Source organism: Centroberyx affinis, unplaced genomic scaffold (assembly GCF_046629955.1).
Source record: "Centroberyx affinis isolate AG114_WGS23_722 - 3 ecotype Tasmania unplaced genomic scaffold, CSIRO-AGI_Caff_v1 ptg000673l_1, whole genome shotgun sequence".
In the NCBI taxonomy this organism is placed as follows: Eukaryota; Metazoa; Chordata; class Actinopteri; order Beryciformes; family Berycidae; genus Centroberyx; species Centroberyx affinis.
The window spans coordinates 53,267-60,484 of record NW_027279295.1 but is presented as its reverse complement, the minus strand read 5'-3'; positions in this window follow the sequence as shown (position 1 = coordinate 60,484).

Genomic DNA, 7,218 nt, shown 5'->3' with positions numbered 1-7,218 from the left:
TGTTATTCTAAAATGTGGAAAATTGTAAAAAATAAAGAAAAATGTTGTGTGTCCAAACTTTTGACTGGTAGTGTAACTCAACAGTGATCCAACCTATATCCAGTTCCGCAAATGAAGTGATGCGTTTTACATTTCCGGTTTGTTTGGAATAAATAGACACTATATAAAAAAAAATTATTAATAAAAAAATAAATAGACACTATATGCGCTTCTCCTGCTTGTTTCCAACACATTTAGTTTACGGTGTGCCATCGAGTTTTGGCTGAATGATTCGCTATTTGTCTTTCAACGTTGTTTTGTCTCCATGCTAAATGATGATGTCAGATGATGTCAGATTTACTTGTTGTCATGGTAACGCTGACAAATTCCAATTTAAGCGTTCAAATGCAATAGATCACATGCCTCTGGATTCGATTTTGTAGCAAATATCCATGTGATCCAGCTTGGAAATAAAAAACAGCTTTTTGCGATTCTCACTGATTAGAAAACATCAGATCTGAGTCACAGGAGACGAGAAAAATCAGAATTGGAGTGTGAACGCAGCCTCTGATTGACAGGTGAACTCTGGGAAATGTAGTCTAAATACGCTGCAGCAATGAGCGCTGAGCAACAAATAAAATAAATAAATAAATAAGGATCATAGGACGTTGCAGATTACAGGTTTACAGCAGGCCTGCAGTCTGTCAGGAGGAAGGGGGCGGAGCCAGCGGAGGCACACAGCCATCCGTCTCCCATCAGCCCCGGCGTCGGCTCTCATTATTAACCGGCAAACAGCGGCGCAACCTTTGGTGTCAGCAGCCGTTACCATGACAGCAGAGGAGGCATTAACTCTGACAAATGATGGTTATTATGTCACCGCTACTTACACAGGTTATTATGGTGTAACATGGGCATCAACTGTCTGGTGATGGATGTGTGTGTGTGTGTGTGTGTGTGTGTGTGTGTGTGTGTGTAAATGTTCTGTATACTACATAACAAATAGAAAAGACAAAAAAGAAACAAAGAAAGGCGGCAGTCAGATGAGGCTTTCAGTCAGGACAGAAATATATCTTCACATTTACAACATATGCATACATCTTTATGGTGTAAATTCATTATAGTTTGATGCTATGCTCCTATACTATAATGTATCTGTGGAGGGTTGATAGGGGTTGTTGATCAATACATCAGTCAATAAATGTGTATAAAATGATGCATAAGATGTCAAGATTCTTTCCAGTTGCTGTAATGGTGCAGCTGTAAAAAATGGCGTCTTGGGGTTGAATATTTCTCTCAGTATCAGCAGCTGGAGCTTCAGTGAAGTGCTGGAACAGCAGAGACACAATATGGACTCTCTATGGTTGAAGTACAGATTGGAAAAAAAAAAATGGTATAACTTTGAAGCTACTTAAGGGGAAATTTAATGGGAAAGTCAGGGTGCGAGGGGTTAAGGGAAATAAGCAAAAGTTAATGTGTATTCTGAAAATGTAATTGATTGTTTTTGTTGATGATCACCGAGGCAGAGGTGAAGACTCGAGTCACATGACTTGGACTCGAGTCACTCAAGTTTTAGTTACTTGAATCTTGACTTACTGCATGAAGAGACGACTTGAGACTTGACTTGACTTGGGTTCTGGTGACTTGGGACTTGACTCTGACTTGGGTTCTGGTGACTTGGGACTTGACTCTGACTTGGGTTCTGGTGACTTGGGACTTGACTCTGACTTGTACTCTGATGACTTGAAAAGGTTTCTAAAGTCTTGACTTGAGATCTTGTGTTTGTGTAAATGACTTAGATTGAAAGTGATGAGATTTGTTCCAGCAGACGACTGAATTTAAATTCTGTTTTCTGAATTTGTATGGAATGATTGAATTTATTGAAGTTGAAACTGATTCTAGAAATCAAACTCATGATGCTCTTACCGAGTTTTTATCCTATTAAAACCATATTGCATTGAAAAGTCCTAGATATTTAGTTTTCTTTAAGATATTAAATTGATACTGGACTCTTGATTTGTTCTGACTTGACTTGCTGTTCTACATTTAGACTTGAGGCTTGACTTGACTTGGGTTCTGGTGACTTGGGACTTGACTCGTGTTTTTTTTTGTACTTTCTTGTACTTTGATGACTTGAAAAGGTTTCTAAAGTCTTGACTTGAGATCTTGTGTTTGTGTGTAAATGTCAGTGTATTTGATGCAGAACATGTAACGGTAATCCGTACATTGTGACTGAATGTGGATTTTTTCATGGTGTTTTGTATTCTGCCTCCAGAAACACAAGAGACCAGTGAAACCAGTCCAGGGAGAGAGATAGACTGTTAGAATAACAGTAAAGACATCAAAACTATGAAATAATACAAATGGAATTATGCAGCGACCAAAAAAAAGTGTTAAATCAAAACTATCTTATATTTTAGATTCTTTGCCTTGATGGAAAGGCAAAGGCTTTGGAAATAAATTCATACATAGGATCAACTTCACTATTTATATTTGACTAAGAAACTCATTTCAAGCATTTAAGCAGAAGACTGTAGATCAGAATGACTTTAAGAGAATGAAACAGAACATTCAGTCAGGTGTCCAGACTGGTGACTGGTGGTAAATTCCCTGCTAGTTAAATCATATTTTACCGAGTCTCCAGGTGTCAGCTCCTCCACATTTTCAGATTCAAACAGGTCTGTGTCTCAGGATCTGGTCTATGGGCAGAAATAAGTGTCACTAGAAACAATTTGAATTATTTATATTTTAATTTGAATTGCTCAATTTACATTAAAAAACTGAATTTGAATCACATAATTTGAAATTGAATTAATTAGTTTGAAACTGAATAAATAATTCAATTTCAGTTTCTAGTGACACGTCTTTCTGCCCATACTGGTCTTCCACACCGAGATGAACTCCTTCTCTCCGTTCCTTTTTTATCTCTCTCTTTCCTATTAGCTGGAAGTGAATTGTTTCTGTGTGAATTATCCCAGTATCCCGTTTAATAGCGTGGAAATTGATTAAGCAATTAGCGGCGAGTGACTGTATTTAGATCAGAGCGGATCGTCACATTAGGCCGGGGGGGGGGATGAACGGGAGCCCCGGGCCCGACCGGAGATAACGGCTTCGGATAGTTTGCCTTTTTCACCCCCAAACTACCAGCAATATTTATTGATCAATAGAGCGTGGTCGTCACTGCACTACTGTTCTTGTGGAGCGTATCTATGTTCCCAGGGTCCTAAGTTCCCAAGGTCCTATGTTCCCAAGGTCCTATGTTCCCAAGGTCCTATGTTCCCAGGGTCCTAAGTTCCCAAGGTCCTATGTTCCCAGGGTCCTAAGTTCCCAAGGTCCTATGTTCCCAGGGTCCTATGTTCCCAAGGTCCTATGTTCCCAGGGTCCTATGTTCCCAAGGTCCTAAGTTCCCAAGGTCCTATGTTCCCAGGGTCCTAAGTTCCCAAGGTCCTATGTTCCCAGGGTCCTAAGTTCCCAGGGTCCTATGTTCCCAGGGTCCTGTGTTCCCAAGGTCCTATGTTCCCAAGGTCCTATGTTCCCAAGTTCCTATGTTCCCAGGGTCCTATGTTCCCAGGGTCCTATGTTCCCAAGATCCTATGTTCCCAGGGTCCTATGTTCCCAAGGTCCTATGTTCCCAAGATCCTATGTTCCCAGGGTCCTATGTTCCCAAGGTCCTATGTTCCCAAGATCCTATGTTCCCAAGGTCCTATGTTCCCAGGGTCCCATGTTCCCAGGGTCCTATGTTCCCAGGGTCCCATGTTCCCAGGGTCCTATGTTCTCCAGTTCAATATTCTGTTAACACACATTAACCCTCCTATTGTGTTCGGGTCAGATTTGACCTGTTTCAAGTTAAAATATTTCATAAATATTATCCAGTTTTTTTTATTGGAACAAGGCTTCAAAACAGCTTTATAAACACAACAAAACCAATGGTTATCATTTTATTTGATTTTCAAGGTCTCTAACCCTAACCCTAGAACTTGGGAACATAGGACCCTGGGAACATAGGAATGACTCCCTGTTCTTGAATAAGTCAGTTTCAAAGGCATTTTATTTTTTAGGAAATATCCCACATCACTTGTACTGTGTGAGTGTGTGAAGCCTCCAGTGCGTAGCCAGGGTCGTTACACCGGTTTGACAAGGCAAGAGACAAGACCGCTGACTTTATTTATAAGAGAAAATATTACAGCGATACATGTTGTTAACCTGAACCTGGAACCTGAACCCAGACCTTAACCGAGTCGTTTTAGTGGTCTGACCGGAACCTGAACCCAGACCTTAACCGAGTCGTTTTAGTGGTCTGACCGGAACCTGAACCCAGACCTTAACCGAGTCGTTTTAGTGGTCTGACCGGAACCTGAACCCAGACCTGAACCGAGTCGTTTTAGTGGTCTGACCGGAACCTGAACCCAGACCTTAACCGAGTCGTTTTAGTGGTCTGACCGGAACCTGAACCCAGACCTTAACCGAGTCGTTTTAGTGGTCTGACCGGAACCTGAACCCAGACCGTAACCGAGTCGTTTTAGTGGTCTGACCGGAACCTGAACCCAGACTTTAACCGAGTCGTTTTAGTGGTCTAATCGGAACCTGAACCCAGACCTGAACCAAGTTGTTTTAGTGGTCTCATCCCAGTGATTCTCAACCTTTTTCATATCATGGACCCTAATCTAGTCCACATTAGAGCCACAGACCCCCATCTGATGAGATTTTGTCTCTCGGACCCAAATCTGAGAGTATTTTTATTGTTATATGATTTTGTCCAGAATTCCATGACTGTCTCTACGTAGAGAGATAACAGTGAAACTATGATCAAAATAATCATTCTTCTACGTTCTCTAATTGTGTTAACTTATTGTAAATTAATTAATGGTGAAGTTTAACAATTCATCAATTTACTGGGGACCCCCTGGAACCCCCTCAAGGACCCCTGGTGGTCCCTGGACCCCACGTTGAGAACCACTGGTCTAACCTGAACCTGAACCCAGACCTTAACCGAGTCCTTTTACTTGTCTAAACTGAACCGTTAGTCAACCTTTAGCTGAAAATGTCCAGTTCATGTTTCTGTCTCAGAATCCAGTTCATGGTGGAGGAACATCTTTTCCTCATACTTCCTCTCCTCAGCAGGTAAATCTGTTTCAGAGTTTCTGCTCATTTGGTGACTTTTCATGAGATCATGTTGATAAAAGCTAATGTGAATCTGAATGGACGTTAAAAGATAAAGTCAGACAGTAGAAACCGGTGAGATAAACGCTTTCTCCAGTGATACTGTGTTGATACGGCACAGAGAGACCATGCTTTTATCTGTGTGTGTGTGTGTGTGTGTGTGTGTGTGTGTGTGTGTGTGTGTGTAGTATTTTTGTCCACTAATCTTCAGATTACGGCGGTGCTGAGGTTCAGAGGCCTTCTTGGCCGCCAGTTGACTTATCAGCATGAGAAGCCTGATTCTTTTCTAATTACAACACACACACACACACACACACACACACACACACACACACACACACACACACACACACACACACACACACACTTATTACACAGCTGGTAATTGGATTCACCCACTGCTCTGATGAGAGAAGAGAGGATGAGTGAAAGTGAGAGAGAGAGAGAGGGATGTTGGTGGAGAGACATAAAGGAAGATGAGGGAGAGGGAGAGAGAGGGAGGATAGAGGAGAAAGAGAGAGAGAGAGGGAAAGAAAGAGAAGTAGAGAGAGACAGAAAGAGAGAGATACAAAGACTAGAAGATAGAGGGAGAGTGGTAGAGAGAGGTAGAGGTACTGGCAGAAACGGAGGAGAGAGAGAGAGATGAAGACTGAAAGAAACAAAAAGATAACGACAGAGAAAAGTGAAAAAGGAGTAGGAGGAGAGAAAAACAGAAAGAGAGAGATAGAAAGAGATATGAAGACAGAAAGAAGACGGGAGAGAGAGAGTGGTAGAGATAAAGGTAGAAAAAGAGGGATAAAGAGAGAGGTGGAGAGAATGAGCAAGAAAGACAGATAGAGAAAGAGAGATAGAAAGAGAGAGAGAGAAAGGGAGACAGCAAGTGTGAGAGAGAAAGACAGATAAAGAGAGAGAGAGTGAGGTAGAAATAGATAAATACAGAGAGAGAGATAAAGGCAGAAATAGGCAGAGAGGGATAGAGGGAGAAAGGCAGAGAGAGGTGGAGTGAGTGAGAGAAAGAGAGGTAGAGAGAGACAGAAAGAGAGGGAGGTAGAAAGAGTGAGCGAGAAAGAGAAAGATTTACAGAAAGAGAGAGGTAGAAAGATACAATACAGAAAGAGAGAAAGATAAAGGCAGAAAGTAATAGAGAGATCAAGATAAAAACAGAGAGAGGGGAAAGGAGAGAGAGAGAGGTAGAAAGAGTGAGCGAGAAAGATCTAGAGAAAGAGAGAGAGGTAGAAAGATATACAGAAAGATGGAGAAAGATAAAGGCAGAAAGTAATAGAGAGATCAAGATAAAAACAGAGAGAGAGAGGGGAAAGAAGAGAGAGAGAGAGAGAGAGAGAGAGAGTGGTAGAGAGAGGTAGAGAGAGACTGGGTGTCACTCGGCTCTGTCCACCTGCTGCGGTGATGGAAATATGATTTTACACTAATCAGTCATGCAGGCTTAAGTCCACCGCTCTGCCCTTTACACACACACACACACACACACACACACACACCCTCTCTCTCTCTCTCTCTCTCTCTCTCTCCTCGCTCGCCCGGTCATGGACGAACACCTTCGCATCAGGAGCTTTTCAGCTAAAATCTATTCACTAAATGCCAGGCCGGGTATTTCTCATACAAACATCGTATCTCACACAATGGAGTCAGACAACAGCGGCACCCAAAGGAGCCGCGGCGCTCCCTGACACCCATGGAGGCCTTGATTAGAAAGCTTTGTCCAAGGATAATGGATCACTCCTCACTCCTGTTCTGTTTGGGATTCAGACCGCCGAGGAAGTCCAGCAGCCAGGTGGAAACAAGAGACTGACTTTGAGCCACAATGGCTGCTGGAGCCCAAATATACCTGCAGCCAGTTGCACCAGCTGAACTTAAGTTCAAACGTAGGCTAGTTTGAACGTAAAGTCTCACTAAGTCCGAGTTTACGCATTACTAAAATTTTAACGGTTGCACCAACTGAAATAGTTACAACGTAGACTTAAGTTACAACTTAAAACTTACACCTACCTCCTACTAGGTGTAAAGTCCTCCGTAAAATAACAGTTGGCACGGTGCATCAATTTGACATTTTTAACTTGCTGG